The sequence below is a fragment of the Tursiops truncatus genome, chromosome 17 (assembly GCF_011762595.2).
Source record: "Tursiops truncatus isolate mTurTru1 chromosome 17, mTurTru1.mat.Y, whole genome shotgun sequence".
Classification (NCBI taxonomy): Eukaryota; Metazoa; Chordata; class Mammalia; order Artiodactyla; family Delphinidae; genus Tursiops; species Tursiops truncatus.
Window position 1 is genome coordinate 54497902 of NC_047050.1, and position 21183 is coordinate 54519084.

Genomic DNA, 21183 nt, shown 5'->3' on the forward strand with positions numbered 1-21183 from the left:
CATACAAATGTAAAATTATTTGTGTACTTTCAAAGTTCTCAGATTTTTACCAGTTTTTGCAATATATATACATATATATGTTGCAATATATATACATACATATATATACATATATTTTTTACCAGTTGTTGCTATATATATATATATATATATATATATATATATATAAAGCAAGTATAAAGTTAACAGGTGATTTCTCAGCAGAAACTCTACAAGCCAGAAGAAAGTGCCATGATATATTTAAAGTGATGAAAGGGAAGAACCTATGACCATGAGTACTCTACCCAGCAAGGAGCTCATACAAATTCGATGGAGAAATCAAAAGCTTTACAGGCAAGCAAAAGCTAAGAGAATTCAGCACCACCAAACCAGTTCTACAACAAATGCTAAAGGAATTTCTCTAAGTGGGAAACACAAGAGAAGAAAAGGACCTACAAAAAAACCCCCGTAACAATGAAGAAAATGGTAATAGGAACATACATATCGATAATTACCTTAAATGTGAATGGATTAAATGCTCCAACAAAAACACACAGGCTTGCTGAATGGATACAAAAACAAGACCCATCTATATGCTGTCCACAGGAGACCCAGTTCAGACCTATGGACATATACAGACTGAAAGTGACGGGATGGAAAAAGATATTCCATGCAAATGGAAATCAAAAGAAAGCTGGAGTAACAATACTCATATCAGATAAAATAGACTTTAAAACAAAGAATGTTACAAGAGACAAGGAAGGACACTACATACTGATCAAGAGATCAATCCAAGAAAAAGATATAACAATTATAAATATATATGCACCCAATATAGGAGTACCTCAATACATAAGGCAACTGGTAACAGCTATAAAAGAGGAAATCGACAGTAGCACAATAATAGTGGGGGACTTCAACACCCTATTTACACCAAGGGACATATCATCCAAACAGAAAACTAATAACAAAACACAAGCTTTAAAAGGCACAATAGACCAGATAGATTTAACTGATATTTACAGGACATTCCATCCCAAAACAGCAGATTACACTTTCTTCTCAAGTGCACATGGAAAATTCTACATGATAGATCACATCTTGGGTCACAAATCAAGCCTCAGTAAATTTAAGAAAATTGAAATCATATCAAGCATCTTTTCTGACTATAATGCTCTGAGATTAGAAATCAATTACAGGGGAAAAAACGTATGAAACACAAACACATGGAGGCTAAATAATATGTTACTAAATAACCAAGAGATCACTGTAGAAATCAAAAAGGAAATTAAAAAATACCTATTGACAAATTACAATGAAAACACGTAGATCCAAAACCTATGGGATGCAGCAAAAGCAGTTCTAAGAGGGAAGTTTATAGCAGTACAAGCCTACCTCAAGAAACAAGAAAAATCTCAAACAATCTAACCGTACACCTAAAGGAACTAGAGAAAGAAGAACAAACAAAACCCAAAGTTAGTAGAAGGAAAGAAATCATAAAGATCAGAGCAGAAATAAATGATATAGAAACAAAGAAAACAATACAAAGATCAATAAAACTAAAAGCTGGTTCTTTGAGAAGATAAACAAACTTCATAAACCATTAGCCAGACTCATCAAGAAAAAGAGGGAGAGGATTCAAATCAATAAAATTAGAAATGAAAAAGGAGAAGTTACAAAAGTCACCACAGAAATACAAAGCATCCTAAGAGCTACTCCAAGCAACTCTATGCCAGTAAAATGAACAAACTGAAAGAAATGGACAAATTCTTAGAAAGGTATAACCTTCCAAGACTGAAGCAGGAAGAAATAGAAAATATGAACAGAGCAATTACAAGTAATGAAATTGAAGCTGTGATTAAAAATCTTCCAACGGGGCTTACTTGGTGGTACAGTGGTTGAGAGTCTGCCTGCCGATGCAGGGGACACGGGTTCATGCCCCGGTCTGGGAAGATCCCACATGCCACGGAGCAGCTAAGCCCATGAGCCATGGCCACTGAGCCTGCATGTCCGGAGCCTATGCTCCACAACGGGAGAGGCCACAACAGTGAGAGGCCCGCGTACCGCAAAACAAACAAACAAACAAACAAAAAAACCACATTCTGGAGTTATTATTAGAAAACATAATATATCTTTTAGAGAGATTGATGATTTCCATCATTTACATATATTTGGAGCCAGATAGCTTATTTTTCTTATGATTTGTGTGAGAAATCTCAACCTTACAGATCTTACAAGTTCAAAGCACCTTATGTTAGCATTTGAAGTCTCCCCTGAGCAAATAATGGCAACCTAACAGAAAGATGAACCTGCACATCAGTGCAATATATTTTAACATACCACATTTTTAAACCTACCGATATTCTCCCTGGAAAGTACCTGAGAGTATGCATGGAATTATGTTCCATGGAAACATATTAGGAAAGCCAGAAGTTTCTATCAGTGGAATATGATTCTCTGAACATCAATAACTAGACACAAGTTTGAAATCCTGCACATAGACACTGACTTTGGGATATAGAGTTTCTTCTTAGAAGATGCACCTTGTGTTTCAAGCTATTAGATATGCTAAGATTGGACTATATTACTTTGCCTAACTGCTTCCTATTATATCAAAAAGTATTCTTTTTTTCAGGTGTATTTTTAATTGAAGTTACAGTTCTCTCTAAGAACTGAGTGGAAAATGTTGTTTAGAACCATATTCAGCTATCATGGTATTTTCTAGGTAAAATGAATCATTTAAATAAGTTTCTCCCACTGGTCATTGTTCAGTTTCAGTTTTACATTTCAAAATAAAGAAAAACATTTCAAAATAAAGAAAAATAAAGAAAACATTTCAAAATAAAGAAAAAACAATGAAATGTAAAAACAATACCTTGTCTTTTTAAAAAAATTTGACATATTTAACATGTTACATTTTGTAAGTTGGTATATAACATGCTACTTTGATACATTTGTATATTGTAACATGGTTGCCATTGAAGCAACATTTATCATATTATTTGACTGTAGTATAATGTTACTCTATATATTTATTATTCTATAGTTTATTTACTACTTGTTACAAACAAAAGAAAGCTTCATGAATTTGCATGTCATCCTTGTTCAGGGACCATGCTAATCTGTATTCTAATTTTAGCATATGTGCTGTGCAAGTGAGCACTTGATATACTGCCTTGAGTTACTGCAAATAAGGTAAACTTACATTATTACAAACATCTGCTCTATGAGCAGCTAAAATATTAGAAATCAAGGTAGTGGACTGTGATAACTGGTACAAAAATATAATTTAATAAGTGTTCTTTAATGCAGAAACATATTCAGATAAGAGAAAGCCATAAGAATTTCAGTAGAATGCACGGAGGATATTTTATTGAAAGAAAACTAGTAATGATGTGGTTTTTGCACTATATTATTTTTGTAAATACTCACTCTGCCTACTACTTACATGGGTTAAGTAATATTTGCTACTCTTTGATGCTGGACTTGGTCATATAACTTGCTTTGAATGATTGGATGTTGGCAGATGTGACAAAAGCTGAGAGTTGCTCTCACATCTCTTTCACAACCATGAGAAAATCATGTCCATGTTGACTACTGAGCCCAGGAGAAAGATATAAACTTTGGGGGCAGAAATCATTATTCCTATCTTTTCCTAGCCTAAATCTATTCTGAATAAATGGCAGTGGTTTTAACACAATGACCTTTAAGAATTTTGCTGCCTTTATATGGCAATAGCTAACTGATAGCACTGAATTCAAGACACACTGAAACATTCATCTTTTTTACAATGTCTTGACACATTAGATTTCCTTAGCCTAGCATCCTCATACCTTTTTAAAGCTTATCTTTCATGGTCCTCTTCAAATGACACATTTCTCTGAAAGCATCAATTATTTATCAACTTATATCTGTTTCCCCGAGCACAATTTTTGTGTTGTTTTACAACACTAATAAATCATACCTTGTATTATATCTGTGTATTTTTCATATATCTACTTCTGGATTCTACCTCTGAAGAGTGGTTTGTATCACATTTATGTCACTATTCTTAGTTTTTAGAATCTGGATATTGGTTATTTTTAATATTTCATAAATATTTTTGCAATGAATAAATATATATTAAGCAATGTATTGGGGAGTCCTAATCAAAAATAGAAGCCTATTATTGCTCTATTAGAGGGGTAAGATGGGGAAATACGTCAATTATTATACGAGCAAATATAAGCATAAATTAAATACATTACAGAGCAGTCTTGGGCTCTTTGACTTACAGAGCTGAGAGCTCCTTAGCTGGTTTTGACTTGCCATCAACATCAAGTTCCTTTACTGTGATTAGAAAACCTCTGCTCTAAACCGCTGATATTGAGGAGATGTTTTCCTAAATTTCTTTAAAATTAGTAGAAAAGCATTTGCTTGATGTACAGATGCTTTTACACTGGTGAATAAAGCAATATGTTTGAGCTACGTTATTAAAATACCTTTAAGTATTTCTCCTGCTACAACCTAGAAACCACAAGGAGTCTTGGTACATTCTAAATGTATCTAAATGGAGAATGGCATTTAGAATCCAACATCTGGGCTCTGGGTGTGCTCTGTACCACGTGGGTGCTATTGCTTCTAGGTCCTCTCAGTGTATAGTGTTAGGGAATATAAGTACATATACTAACCCATATAAATAAACATGTCTATATCTAATTATTTGTGTGTGGATATAAATATATATCCCCACAGTTGACCTTTCAGCACGTGGGTTGGGGAGCTAACCCTCAATGCAGTCAAAAATCCACGTATAGCTTACAGTTGGCCCTCTGCACTCAGCTCCTCCGTATCAGCAATTCCACATCCATGTATTCAACCAATGATAGATCATGTAGTACCATAATATTTACTGAAAGAAATCTGCATTTAAGTGGACCCATGCATTTCAAACTCGTGTTGTTCAAGGGTCAACTGTATACACACAATGCATTTTATGAGTCATAAGTTCACCATATATATAAAATATATATACATATGTGTGTGTATATATATATACATATATATATGTGTGTATATATATATATAACTTTGTACTAGTTAAGTCGAATCCAAATCCAACATCACAGAGTTAATGTAGCCTGCCTCCTTCCTTTATTTGTGAATTATTTCTCCAACAGTGAGAAACCTGGTTCTTATTTGCTACAATATACTTGTTTGATTAACTACAGTGTACTTACAAAGCAATTTAAGAATTGCTACCCATATTTCCATGCTTCTGCTTGAAACATATTTATTCAGTTTTCAGTCAAGGTACTGTTTCCTGAAGTTACTTAAAATTGCTTTTTCTGTTGTACTGAACAGCATGGTAACAGTTAGGTTTATTATTGTTGGTATTTTATTTTTAGTTTTCCCACATCCAGGTTGATTTTAATTGTTCATTTATTTTGGGGGTATGTTAATGGCATGTGAAATATGGCTATGGTTCTAATACAAAAGATAATGAGAAATGTCACTTCCTCCTAATCTTGGCTATTATATTACCAATACCTGCTTTTTTCCATTCCATTCCTATCCACCTCTGATAGGAAACTAAACCCTTTAGTTTCTGGTTTATCCTTCCATCAATGCCAGAAAATACATTCTCAAAAAAAGATGCAGGCTTGTTGAAAACACAGGTGCCAAATTGAAGTAGCTATGACCAATTTGAGCAAAAAAAATATATGATAGAAGTTGATTCTTACCCATAAAGCCAAAATAATAGTGGATCCGTAAATATAAAAATACCACTCTTAAAATAGATATTAACCAAAAAAGAAAGACAATAGCTTTAGAGTGAAACAAATAGGAGGGACGACATCAACAGTAATAACACATAACAGCAATATGAACCTTGTGAAGTGATGCTTTAAGAACTCAACATCAGCCCTGTGATATTCTTGACAAAAATACAGAGTAATGAAGAAGTCTCACACTCAACCAAATTGACTGACATTCGTTACAGTAATTTATCAATATTCTTTGAAAGTGTCGAGGTCATGAAAGACAAGGAAAGTCTGAACTTACAGACTAAAAGAAACTAAAGCGAAATAATAACTAAATGCAATGTGGGATCCTGGATTTGATATTGGAGCAAAAGGAAAATGTTAGTGCAAAAACTGGTGAAATTTGAATAAAACTTTTAGTTTAGTTCATAGTATTGTACCAGTGTTCATTTTCTGGTTCTGACAATAACACTGTGGCTATGTCAAATGGAAGTATTAGAGAAAGGAGAAGGAAGGATATATGAAAACTCTCTGTAGAATTTTTAAACTATTCTCCAAGTCTAAAGTTAGTTCTAAAAACTCTTTAAAAAGATCTCTACTTTTCTTTAGATTCAAATATTTTATTAATAATTATCAAAACTGGGGGTAGCTTTAAATACCTTTCATGCCAAAATTTGGAGTGAATCCAGCTCTCTTGATTCCAAGTTCAATAATCTTTCCATTACTCTTTATTCTTCCAAATGTTCTCGGGATATTTTACTCAAAGTACAATTGATTTGGTAATGCATTAAACCTGAATTCTATTGTTAGGCATTATAAACTATGAAGCTCATTCTTAAAAAAGCTCATAGATCCCTATTCTTGACTCCCCTTAAAATAATCCATAAACTCCTCCACTTAATTTTGTGGCTACTCAATTAGTTGCACTCTACAAAAGAGTGAGATATCCAAGATATATTTTTAATAAGGCAGTAGACTGCTTTTTAATATATATCTTAGAATTGGAGAGCAGTGAAAAATCATTTAGAATATTTTTATATTCCTTTCCTATCCTAAGTTTGTCCTTAAAATTGATAGTTTCAAATTATCTCTGTGGTTTTATAATACCCTTTCTGCTTCTTTGGGTGACATTAAAAAAATCTTTAATAAGATAATATTTATTTTTAAAGACACTATCAATAGAGAACAAATACTTATTAATGCATACAGTAAATATATTTCTCCCTGACCTCCAAAATCAGCATTTTCATTCTTTAAGCCATAGTTGAAATCATACTACCAGTTGCTAAATTATCAAATAATACTATCAGGAATTATTGGATATTTTCATTTTGTGTTTTGATTTGGCTGCATTTTCCAGTGCTACATTTTTATGCGATTGGTAGATTGTTATTTAAATGACACCAGTGCCTGTTAAAACATGCAGAAAATTAAGCTCACGGAGTCACATGCTGAATTTTATAGATGGTTCTATAGTGATACTGTTATTAGTATTGATCTATTAAAGTTTATAGCAGCTAATGAAAATAGTATTATATAAATGTGGTATATAGAAATTAATCATTGGTTAAAATTATCATTTGGGGATTTATCAGTAAAATAAAGATTTTATTAATTTAAAATTCTAGATTTGGAATTATCAGGCTAAGTTTTCCAAATTTATAGCATTTCCTTGAATCTTGCAGTATAGCATCTGTAATGTCATTCTTTAAGTAACTGATTTTGCATGAGCTTCATTCCCATTTTGATTAGCTAATTGAGATTATAATTGGCATTTTAACGTAAAACTTAAAGTGAAGTTACTTCTAAGAAAGATCCTGGGTGGAAACACACAGAGACAAATCTATTTAAACAGCACATTATTTTGAGGATCCCACAGAATTGAACTCAATAGGAGCCGTTGATAATGCCAACCCTGGGGACATCCTTATTAATCTGCCTACCAAGTGGACTGTGTGTGTGTTATGAACTCTGTGGGTTAGCAATAGCCACTAATTTAAAGCTGGTAGAAGAGTCACTCCAGATACTTAAAATGCAGTCACCTACACTTTTCTGGCATTTCACATAAAACTAAGTCAGTGTAAAGTTGGTGAAGTAGACTTGAGACACTCCAAGGTGATACATGAAGTTGTCTTGTGGTTTTGTAATGCCAAGTTGAATATGAATGTTTAGACTTTCAAGGGTTTCCTCTTTTTGGCATGGTGGGAATGAGGGACATATCATCAAATGTTCACTGAGTGTTTATAATTCTTGGTCTCCAGATATAAGAAAGTAAAGAAGGATATTCCGTCTAAACTAAAATGTGCTTCAATAGGAGTTTCCAAATGACTGATGTATGTGATGATGATGATGATAGGGTGATGAAGACGATGATAATAAACTATTTTAAATTTAAATACAAAAAGAAATAAAATAACAAAAGGAGCATATTTAGGTAGGGTGTGGTTGTCAGAGCTCAGAAAACGACCACTGAAAACTTGTGCCCACATTCATGTCCTCAAATTTGTCTTCATTCTTTCTCTGGGTGAGGGAGTGTTTTATTGAAACCACTTCCATTAACTTCAAATGTAGACTAAAGAGAGATGTAACCCAAGTTAAGCTTCCTTTCAATCTTTTCCTATATGTACTGTTGATAGCAGAATTTCTAAAGTAGTCACATGGAATTTGGAGTTTAAAGTGTTTCGGGGACCAATCCCAAGTTTGCTCATTATTTTTACTCTCTTAGTCATTACACTGTCAATCTTGGAAACCGTAAGTAAACCTAAGTTTTTCAAGTTACTGTATTACTTGGAAACCTATACGTTAAATTTCCCCATCCTCCACCAGGGAAAGTTACTATAATATATTACATCTCATAAGATATAAATCTCATAGGATTTTCTAGTACAATTTACATAAAACCCACATGCTTCTGGATCAGAAACAGTTAACGAAAATCTAACAACAGTGCCATTAGAAGAGGCATAAGGCAGAAGCTCATTCACAGATTCATTTACAAGATGAAAACACTGCTAGAATCACATAAACTTTTTGTTCTATATTGTATAGTTGTAGAAATAAGATTAGTTACTGGTGAATTATGACATGTCTCTTTACCATCCCCCAAACAGGATAAGCATATTTTGAAGTATTAAAGTTCAAGTGAACTTTAATACTTTGGTGTTGATTTTACCTCCAGGTCTATGGTAGTCTTCATTCTTAAGCCATAGTATTTTTAAAAGTATGAAAAAAAATAGCATCGCCAAAAACTGGTTTTGCTTTAGCTTGGTATTATTAGAAATATAATTCAGTTTGTGTAGATTCTTGTGTTCTTCCTGTAGTGAGTCTGGTCACTAACAATATTTAACCTATAAATTTTAAAGTATCACATTTTTATGGGCAGTTCTGCTGATGTTTTTTCTTTCTAATTTTTATATAATTTTTAAAGTTTACTTTTCATTTGCAGTTATTACAAAATATTGGTTATATTCCCCATGTTGTACAATATATCCTTGTGCCTATCTTACACCCAATAGTTTGTGCTCCCACTCCCCCCGCCCCGTCCCCATTGGTAGCCACTAGTTTGCTCTCTACATCTGTGAGTCTGCTTCTTTATTGTTATATTTAGTTTGTTGTATTTTTTAGATTCCACATATAAGTGACATACAGTGTTTGTCTTTCTCTGTCTGACTTATTTCACTTAGCATAACTCCCTCCAAGTCCATCCATGTTGCTGCAAATGGCAAAATTTCAATCTTTTTTATGGCTGAGTAGTATTCCATTGTATGTATATGTGTGTGTCTGTGTGTGTCTGTGTGTGTGTGTGTGTGTACATCTTCTTTATCCATTCATCTATTGATGAGCACTTAGGTTGCTTTCCTATCTTGGCAATTGCAAATAATGCTGCTATGAACATTGGGGTACATGTCTCTTTTCAAATTAGTGTGTTTGTTTTTTTCAGATGTATACCCTGGAGTGGAATTGCTGGGTCATATAGTCTTTCTATTTTTAGTGTTTTGAGAAACCTCCATACTGTTTTCCACAGTGGCTACACCAGTTTACATTCCCACCAACACTGTACAAGGGTTCCCTTTCCTCCACATCCTCACCAACATGTGTTATTTGTGTTCTTTTTGATGATGGCCATTCTGACAGGTATGAGGTGATATCTCATTATGGTTTTGATTTGCGTTTCCCTAATGATTAGTGGTGCTGAGCATCTTACGAGCCTGTTGGCCTCTGTGTTTCCTCTTTGGAAAGATACCTATTCAGTTCTTCTCATTTTTTTTTTTTAATAAATTTATTTATTTATTCTTGGCTGTATTGGGTCTTCATCGCCGTGCATGGGCTTTCTCTAGTTGCGGCAAGTGGGGGCTACTCTATGTTGTGGTGTGTGGGCTTCTCACTGCAGTGGCTTCTCTTGTGGAGCACAGGCTCTAGGCACGCGGGTTTCAGTAGTTGTGGCTCGCGGGCTCTAGATCATAGGCTCAGTAGTTGTGGCACATGGGCTTAGTTGTTCCGCGGCATGTGGGATCTTCCTGGACCAGGGATCAAACTCGTGTCCCCTGCACGGGCAGGAGGATTCTTAACCACTGCGCCAACAGGGAAGTCCTTCTTCTGCCCATTTTTAAATTGGGTTTTTTTGTTTGTTTTGTTTTATTTCTTTTTATATTAAGAGACAGTTCCTACATTCTTTTCACACTGTAGTTTTGGCATGTTTATTAGAAAACTGATTTTCCCTGATTAGGAATAACGGTAAATATGGCCTAATTATATTTCACATTACTTTGCAAAAATTGTACTAATTTAAAATAATTTGTAATGGACTAGCACATAGAAAAATGCCTAACACCACATAGTAGAGTTGGTGCTTGGGGTGCAGGTTCTGGAAAGGTTGGTTTGCATATGAAAGTCACAATCACAGGCAAGTCTTTTGATCTAAGAAGTAGCTGATCCTGCAAGAGGCATTTCCTCCAGTGTCAGCTAGGCCCCAGATGTCAGAGCATGAAAATTACAGAAAATAAAAACATATGCTTAATATATACCTTTCACAATTCTTTTAAAAATCTACAAATTTTTATTCATTATTTTGATCCATTACAACATTATATATCAACTCAAATACTTGAGTGGTGTTAGGCAAGCTTTTCCTTTCATAAATCTTGTTAACTTCTTCCTATGAGATTATCCCAGTTTAAGGATTCAGTGAACCTGCCTTTTATTGATTCCATCTGGCTGCCAAGCATAGGCTTTCACATCTGTTTATGGCTCCCTGGGTACTTTCAGGACCCTACACAGTGACAAGTATGGCACTGAGGAAAAATCATCTAATTATAAGTTAGGAATTGCAAATTGTATATTTTGAATAAGGTAAAGTTTTTACTTTTGGATTGCTTTACATATAGTGGATGTCAGCTTATTTTAATGTTTTTTTCAAATTCAGCTGGGTTTTTTTTAGTGCTTGGTTAGTTTGCATGTCTTAAATTATGTTTGAGTTTTAGAATCTTTTCAAACAAACGTTTAACAATTTTGCTCTCTGTCAAGTTGTTTCCTGTTTTTTTTATATAAAACCGTTGTTATTTGAGGAAACAAGTACCTCATTTAATACATGTTTTGCAAATACTTCCCTAGTTTACTAGATTTCTTTTTTGTTATTGGTATTTTTATTAAAATTTTTATAAAATTTTTATAAATAATTTTATAAAATTTTATAGAATCTCATTTGTCAACTTTTTACTTTATGATCTTCTGGTTTTAGGTCAAGCATAGAAAGGTCTTCTATACTTCAAATTTATAAAATTATTTAACAAGACTTTCTTCTAATAGTTTATACTTCCCTATCATATTTTCACCATAGATTTTTTAGCCACTTAGAATTTATGTTGGTATTAAAATGTCCTCTTAATCATGTAGTAAAACCCAGTACATATTTGGGACTGTTTACAGACTCCATTTTTTCTCTAGTGACAAACTTATTTTTTGTCAATAATAATAAATATTTTAGTAGCTGGCAGGTCTTTTATTACTCTATTATTTGCCTTTATCCTGACCATGTCCTGATTCTTTTTACATGCTTAATTTTCAGGCAACTTTAGGATAGTTTTGTCAGTTTCCAAGAAAAAAGTAAAAGGTTATTTTAGTTGGTATTAAGTCCAAAATATTGGTATTTTTTGGGAGAATTGATGCTTTTAAATATTTAGTATTTTAACCCATAAACATTGCTTATATATTGTTTTTCAAAGGATGGGAAGTGATAAGATGCCCCCCCCCATCTTCTGGTATTTACATTCTTTTGTAATTCCCTCTCCTTTAGTATGGGTGGGACCTACAGCTTTCTTCTAACCAAGAGAATATTTCACAGGTGATGGAATAGCATTTCCATGATTATGCTTCATAAGGTTGTAATTTCTACCATGTTAGAAGACCCTCTCCCTTGCCTGCTTTGATAAAACAAATTGATATGTGCAATACTCTATGTAAAGGCCCATATAGCAATGAACTGAATGTGACCTCTATTGGATAGCCAGAGAAAAACTGATGCTTTTAGTCCAAAAGTCCAAAGGAAATAAATTCTGCCAATACCAAGTGATCTTCAAAAAGATCCTTCCTCAGTCAGGCCTTGAGATGAGATTGTAACCCAAAGAGAAACCTCATTTACGTGCAGTATACGGATATGTACACACTGAATTTAATAAGCTAGTACTTTCAGTTTTTTGCATGGACTTTTTTCAGTTAAATTGATTGGCAATTTTCATCTTCATTCCATCTTTCACTAATTTGGTACTAATGCTAGATCAACTAATTTACAAAATAAATGACAAAGTATTTTTTTCTAATCTTAAAAAATTACACTGTATATTATTTTGTTCATTACAACTTGAAAAAATCATGTAACTTCCTCATAGAAACCCTATTAGAAGCAAATTTTTTTTTTTTTTTTTTTTTTACGCGGGCCTCTCACTGTTGTGGCCTCTCCTGTTGCGGAGCACAGGCTCTGGACGCGCAGGCTCAGCGGCCATGGCTCACGGGCCCAGCCGCTCCGTGGCATGTGGGATCTTCCTGGACTGGGGCACGAACCCGTGTCCCCTGCATTGGCAGGCGACTCTCAACCACTGCGCCACCAGGGAAGCCCTAGAAGCAAATTTGATAAGCTGTGTAAACCTCTTTAATCAGAGCTTGAAATGTTTGGCATTCAGTAAATGTTAATTAGTTTTATTAATGGTACTACTCTGACAGTTTTACCAATTTCTTCCAAGATATTTGACTGTTTAGGTTTCCTGTCACATAAGGACATTTTAAAAATTGCACTTTATGTTATATCTAATGCTTCAAATTATTTGCATGAGTTTTACAGAGCACTCATTGGCCCTTTCAAGTTACTTTGCATATGTTGTGATTTTTTTTATTCTTATTTCACTGCATTGTGTGGCTTCTCCGTGTCTTATTTTTTTTTAGAATATATTCTTTTTAGATAGGATTATTTCTTGTATATTTTTATTCTACTTATTCTCCATTAAAAATTTTTTTTTTGATTAGGTCAGATTTACTTGTATCTTTTTCTTTGATGGTCAGTGCTGTTTTTAAAAAATTAATTTATTGTTTGGTTGCACTGAGTGTTAGTTGCGGCACACGGGACCTTCATTGAGGCATGCGGGATATTTCGTTTTGGTGCGTGGGCTCTTCGTTGCAGTGTCCAGGCTTCTCGCTAGCTGTGGTGTGCAGGTTTTCTCTCTCTAGTTGTGGCATGTAGGCTTCAGGGTGCATGGGCTCTTTAGTTTGACGCACGTAGGCTCTCTCGTTGAGGTGCGCGAGCTCAATAGTTGTGGCTCACGGGCTTAATTGCCTTGCAGCGTGTGGGATCTTAGTTCCCCAACCAGGGATCGAACCCGTGTTCCCTGCATTGGATGGCAAATTCTTTTTCACTGGACCACCAGGGAAGTCCCCAGTCTCCATTTCTTAATCCACTATTTTTTCTTTAATATTATGTCTCAATTCTTAAAGTAGATGAGTAATTCAATTTTATTCTCTCATGTAGCCTTGAAACAGGTTAAAAGTGACTTTTTTTTTTAGGAAAAAATTTAAATATCTGTAAATTTAGCTATGTAATCTTTATATTAAAACATTTTTCTAGATAATTAGCAATTTTGGTGGTAATTTCCATTTTGGGCACCAACATTATTTTTGACTTTTTAATAGTTTTTGTATTTTTGTTTTGATATTCTTTTTATGCTTTTATAGTTGTACTACATTTATTTATATTGTTCAAAGTACATGGCCTATGTTATTTGATAATTTTTGAAATTGAGATTTCCTTTGCAGAATAATATATAGACAACATTTAAAAATGTTTAATGAGGATTTGATAGGGAGTTTTGTATTTCAGGGCATAGAATTCAATATATATTTTTAAACCTACATTATTGGTTAAATATCATTTAATTCTTCAATATCCTTTCTTTAAGGTATATATTCTCTAACATAATAGAGGCAAGTAAGTTTTTTTATTTCCATTGTGTTTCTTCAGAATTTGTTTTTATATTTCCTATATTTTATAACAGTAATTTAGTTTTTAAGGGTTCATGGCATTTCAATCCTCAATGTGGATTTTATTTTTTTTATCATTTTATAATATCCTCTTTTGGTTTCATTTAATGAATCATGTACAAACTTTGATGTTAATATCTTAAACTAGATTTGTTTTATTTTCTAATGATTGTCCAGAAATTTTTAACCATCTTCTACTGGCCTTGGTATAGTTTTAGTCCTGAGTCAAAATATAGAGTGATGTGTATTTAAACAATTAAGTACACAGACCCTATAACCATTGAGGCCAACAAGTTCTGAAACTATCCTCTCAGTGTTCCAAGCAAGGCAGTTCTTATGGTAATTACATTAAAGAGACAAACAATTATGAGTCTCCCTGTGGTATTATTCTATAAGTGCAAGAACTTATGGGAATGGGAAGCATATTATAGTAGTGAGATCAGCATTATTTTAAGTCCTAAAGTGCAACTTACTGAGGCTAAATAATCCAAGTAATGGCATTCACAGAACATCCCTGGGTTTGAGGTTAGCAAATGTTATCAGTATCTTTGGCTAGATCACTTATTCTGTAGAATCAGAAATAGAAATGTATTACCGAAAAGAATATCTCAGAAGATAGAAGTTAATTCAATTTTAAACACTATAGACCTTGCATGATATTTTATTAGACTTCTGATTTTTGATGTAATCAAATACAAGAGACCCTAATCAAAGTAGTTGTTTCCTAAAAATATTAAAGACTGTAAATAGACTTTTCTTTTCCTCTCTCTCTACCTTTTATTCAAATTCTGTAGCAGCATAATGTTGCTTAGGTCATAGATGAACCTGAGGTAGAAACTGCTTTTATGATCAACAACTCATGGTGATTTAGTCTCTGCTATACTCATAGATCCATGAATGTAGTAACCACGCCTAAAGTAATTCTCTTCCCTGTATTCTCACTGTCAATCCTATGCTTGGTACATGATGTCTCCTGCTGTTGCTTAATAAGTATATTTCACCTTGACAATAAATATGAGTGAATGAAGTTGACTACTAAACTTTATCATCTTATCAAAGTCATATTAAAATACATATTTTTAAGTTTTTCTCAATTATCCTAGAGATAAGAGTATTAATAAAAAATGGATTATATGCATAGAAGGCTTAAAAATTTGTGCAAGTTAACAACAGTTGTTTCAGGGAAATTATTGGTCATTCTTTATCCACATATTGGGAAAAACTAATAACAGTAGTCAGTTATAATGATGGTTTAGATCATATTTGTTGAAGGTGAACCAGTCAAGTAAGTCTACAAGGAGTCAACAAGATCTGACTGTTCCATGAATAAGATATTGAGATTAAACAACTAGAGAAGGGCAGAAGAGAACATTTGTTGAAAGTGTGTTATGAATGGGTAACAGGGAAACAGTGATATAATCACTATCCATAGACTTTAAGATCACTTCTTTTACTCACATGTTTTAAACAAACAAGTAAATAAATGTTTTAATGAGGATAAAGCAAAGGTATATATCTCTACCAAATCATGTAACTCAGATGTTCCTGGTATTGTCCTTGTTTATACTTTTGCCTCAATTCTTTAGTTCAACCTAAAATTGATAAACTCTCTTAGAATAACAGTCTTAACTTTGATAAACATTGGCAAAATTAACTGATTTTTATTTTAGTAAGAGTAATAGCAAAATTGGCTGTTTCACCACACGCACAATACTCCCCCTATTTATGTTTCTAAATATCCTAATCTTTGGATTCATTAGATATGAACACTGATTTTATTTTTATATTTTATAATGTACTAGATTCTTTTTATTTATTTTTAAAAAAATTTTTAATGTTTATTTATTTTGGCCGAGCTGGGTCTTAGTTGTGGCACACGGGATCTTTAACTGTGGCATGTGGGATCTTTTAGTTGCAGCACAAAGACTTCTTAGTTGCGGCATGTGGACTTCTTAGTTGTGGCATTCATATAGGATCTAGTTCCCAACCAGGTATTGAACCTGGGCCCCCTGCATTGGGAGCACAGAGTTTTACCCACTGACCACCAGGGAAGTCCCTGTACTAGATTCTTTGTATACATTTATTATTGTGTCCCTGAAATAAATTACCAAATGTGAAATACATATTCAAAGTGAAAAAAAGTAAATAAATTACAGATATATACATATATAAGAATTGTCCTCTATCAATTTATAAAGCAAAACCAGTAAATAACTCTTTTTGCCCCACCATTGCCAACAGTATATTCGAGTATTTTACAATTTTGTATAATATTGCAGGTAAAAATTTTAATCACCTACATTAAGTTAAAATACACATAGAAACCTATACAATTGTAAATAGCAAGTTCATATTTTGTAAGAGTCCTCCTTCAAAAGACAAGTAAAAACTTGAAAGAAAAAATTTTTTGAAAAGCACTGAAATTATAATAGCAGTGAGGGATTACTGAATCCTAGAGGATGACAGGAATCCAGATCGTGAACCTGGGATCAGAGCCATTTTGCCCTGTTGGTGTCCGTATGTCAATCAAAAAGAGCCTGGAAATGTCCAAAGGAGAAATATAGTGTAAAAGTTATTACAGAGGTAAACCTGGCTAGCCTTGAGGATTTATTAAATATGTAATACATGAAAACAATAGATTAAGTACCTGCTTTCATGAAGTTTGAAATCTGAAATAAGAAATGCATTATAACTACTTGAAATAACATGTGATAGGGAATACTATGATATAAAGATCAAATTAGAATTCTGGAGGAAATAACATAACTATAGATAAATATGGTTTCCCTTTTTATATGAGCCATGTGGAAAGTGTTCAGACATCCAGAGATCCTTGAATGTGAATTGCATCAACAGCAATATAATGAATGGTCTTCTAAAATGTTTTATTTTAAAATTGTGTGACCCTTTACAGTTGCAGGCATAAGAAGTCTTACTAGAAGGTATTATTTATTACTATTGTTATTATTATTATCATCATTATTATTGAATCCTATGTAATTATGATGTATTACTCAGGAATAAAACCATAGAAAATAGACGGTTTAGACAAATAAGGTTGTGTATTCATATGGTGAAATTGAGCATTTTAATATCACAGCCAATGGGCAAGTCGATATCTTGTATTTTGAGCCTAGATTTTTTTTTCATTTTCACTCCTTTGAGGAAACTAAACCACCAAGTCATTTAAAAATGTATTACAAGCCTAAAGTAATGTATTATTCTTTTGACAGACTGAATGTCTTCTTACTGCTAATGTACTCATTTGTTTTTACATTACATTTGGAATTGAGTGATTCACAGTATCCACTACTTTAGACTCTTCCATCAAACCGTGGTTATAAAAATAATGAACTGAAAGGGACTCTTTTTATTAGCAGGAAGTTAAAAAAAATTAAGTTCAATGAAACTCTGAATTCTTAGACCCTAATAAGAAACATTTTTATTTGTTCTTTAAGTTAACAGAATTACTTGAATGATATGGAAAATGAAAGACAATCAAACACACTCCTGGATCTAAATCAGTGATACTGTGAGCACGGTATTACTGAGCAACTATCATGACATTTATTGCTAAATAGAAATATTTATGGCTCAAAATTCTTCTAATCCATCCTAGTAGATTTACCTGTTTGTCTCTTCCACTATCCAAAGAAAAAATTGAGGATAAAGCCTAGGTCATTCACTCAGTATTACTAATAACAATAATCATAACAATACTTATAAACATATGCTATGTTGTGTGAATATCTTCAGGCGCTTCACAAACAGTGGCTTACTTAATGTTCATAACAACCACGTGAGGTAGGATCTCTTATGAAACCCACTTCAATTCTGGTATCTGGATTTAAAGTCCATGCTTTTAACCACAATGTTATGCAATACCCACTAGTACATTATTGTCAGTTAACGGCTGTCTCTTTTAAATAACTTATGAAAAAATATTTTTTATCAATCACTGACTGTATTAATATAGAAATATAAAGAAATACAAACTCTCTCTCTTCTCCAGGGTCTCAAAATTTAGAATTAGGAATCTATATGCATACATACTTGAGTATGTTCATAACTTTTTTGTGTTGTATTTTTTCTCCTTTTCTGTTTTCTGACCTAAATTTTGTGTTGATTTCTTTTTCTGTGTGCAATAAATAGTCTTAGAACTATGCTAACTAATTGTAAGAATCTTCTGAGGTTTTTTCCCCTATGGAGAGAAATTTCTTTTTTTTTTAAAGAAGATGTTGGGCGTAGGGGTTTATTAATTAATTAATTTATTTTTGGCTGTGTTTATTAATTAATTAATTTATTTTTGGCTGTGTTGGGTCTTCGTTTCTGTGCGAGGGCTTTCTTTGTAAGCACTTATACCAGTGCTTACAAAGCACTGGTATAAAGGAAAGATTCAATCAACTTTATGTTCAACGTCATGAAAAACAAATACTTCAAACTTTTACTTAGACACAGTATCGTGCTTCAGGCACATTATAGGAGGGGAAGAGTGGAATACTTATGAGAGTTTTGTACCTAATTTATCAGGAAAAGGGAGTATGTCTTAAAGATTTTAACCACGGCAAATATCTCAAATATAACTGATTTCACCAATGAGAATATGTTTCTAATACACATTTTGTAAATTAATATGCCATTAAATTTGACCAATGTGAAAATCTGTAAATGCAATTGTATATTTCTTGAAGGTGAAGGACACTGAATCAAACTGTAGTAAGTACTTCTAGGGTATAGTTTCTCTTATTTAATGCTAAATGACCATTCTTGGAATATTCATTAATTACTAATATGAATTAATTATTAATTAGGAAAAATAACTGGCCCATAATGTAGCTTAAAACTAAGGCATATGTAATTTCCCATTGTTTATTTAAAAGTAAATCACAGATATCATAGTAATTGGTTATACCTCTTGATTGGATTATTATATCAATCAAAGTTCATCAAGAGAAGCAGAATCACTTGGAGATATGTACAAATACATGTGCATTGATTTCTAATAGAGTTTGACCGTATGAAGTTGTGGTAATGGTTAGGCAATCTCCGTCAATAAGGCTGTTGTTTCATGTCTGATGTTGGAGCCTGAAGTCCACAGGGTAGGAAGTCAGGATAAAAGCATGAATGGAAGGTTGGAGAGATCAAGAGCAGACTGGAGCTCGTGAGGACAAACAGAAAGTACGTTAAGTGGTTGTGTGGGCATCCTAAGCAGCTTAAACCACCCATCACAGAGCTAAACATACACTCCTGACCCAGGAGTCAAAGATGCTGAAAGAAGATCCAGAGACAAGTAGAGCATCATAGGCCAGCTGTTGCCTCACACCAGTGAGGTGAGGCAGCAGATCTTTAACGATGTGTATGAGTTGCAAAATGGCTGCTGCTTCCCTTCCTCCATCCAGTTTTATCCCAAGTGTCTTTCTTTTGGCACACCCTAAATAGAAAATACACGAGAAAGAAAATTTTGGAAAATGTAGTTCAATCTAGTCAAATTTAACCTTACAAAACGATGACAGTTTATAAATATTATAGCATGATATATATTGACTTAAAACATTATTTATTCATTTTTCTATCTATTGATAAATAATTGGCTAGCTTATACCACCCCCTTTCTCTTCCCCCTCTCCAATTTGTTCTCTGTTGGTTATCTTTGAAACTGTAAATAATATGCTTAAAAGGTAGTTCATGTTTTATGAATTATAGCAATTATACCTTGAATCCCCACTGATCTGTTCATAAATTCTCCTTTACCTCCTTTTCCCTCTACCTCCTTATTTTATGTTCCATCATCTGTTATCTGTAAGTTGCCAAGTGCAAGTGACATGATGATCTTGATTTTCAGACACAAAGCTGTATCTGTTTGACTTGCTTTTTCTATGAGTAGTAACTCAGTTTAAGTTGTAATGAATATCTAAATATTCATTTCTAAATACTCAAAACCATGCTGTGGTTATATTTTCTTTCTTGACAATCATTTTGTAAATTTTTAAATGGTGTTTTCATCACCTTTATTATGTTTTCCCTGATTTGTCTGTTTATCATGTCTGTACATTCATCTGCTGTTTTCTGTAATCTGCTCTTATCCCAGCGACTTCCTTCCTAGAGCAATCTGGATCAGTTGCTTTTTAGGCCAGTTACAAGTCCTGGGTCATGTCAACAGTGTTCCATGTCTTCTGTCTTCCTCTTCCTCCTTTGTGCTTTGTGTATTCTTCAGTATTGGGAAGAGCATATTCTCAAATAACATCCTAAGAAGGGAGTTGCAGGATGTTAAACTTCTGAGACTTTAAATTTCACACACACAGACATATGCTGCTTTACATTTTCCTCAAATTTGGTTAATAATTTGTGCATAGAAGTCTAGGTTCAGTATTGCCTGTAAGAACTTTTTAAGTCTTTGCTGCATTGCATTCAGCACCTGATATCATTGATTAAAAACCTGAGGCCATCGTGATTCTTGTGACTTTGTATTGAATATATGTCATTTCTTTTTTTTTTTCCTCTTTACAATCTCTTATAAACTTCTCTTTATTCTGGCTGTTTTAAATTTCATAGGGTTGTATCTAGTTTTAAGTTTTGTTTGATTTTTTTTCACCCCTCAAATATCTTGATGAATACTTAAAGCTTGAAGAGTTGGGAAATGCTGTTCTACTATTCTTTTTCCTTAATTTCCTTCGTTTGTTTGTTTGTTTTTCCTTTCTGAAACTCTTGTTAGTAGGATGATTATGTATTGAATTGATTCTCTATGTATATTTTATGATTTGTTTTATTTTATATCTCAGGAGGCCATAATTTATGTCTTTAACAGTTCAGTTCTATTCTTCTTGGATAATGTTTCTTTTCTTCTCTTATCATTTTTGTTGTTGTCAGTTGGTTGTTGAAATTTATTATGTTGCTGACATTCTACACATGCATATGAATCCTTATTTGTCCATTTAAA

The 21183-nt window shown here is 33.2% G+C and overlaps 1 pseudogene; it reads right to left on the bottom strand.

The window, feature by feature from the left end:
• Positions 1 to 3043: 3043 nt before the first annotated feature.
• On the bottom strand, positions 3044 to 3142 carry LOC117308782 (U6 spliceosomal RNA; annotated as a pseudogene).
• Positions 3143 to 21183: the final 18041 nt, after the last annotated feature.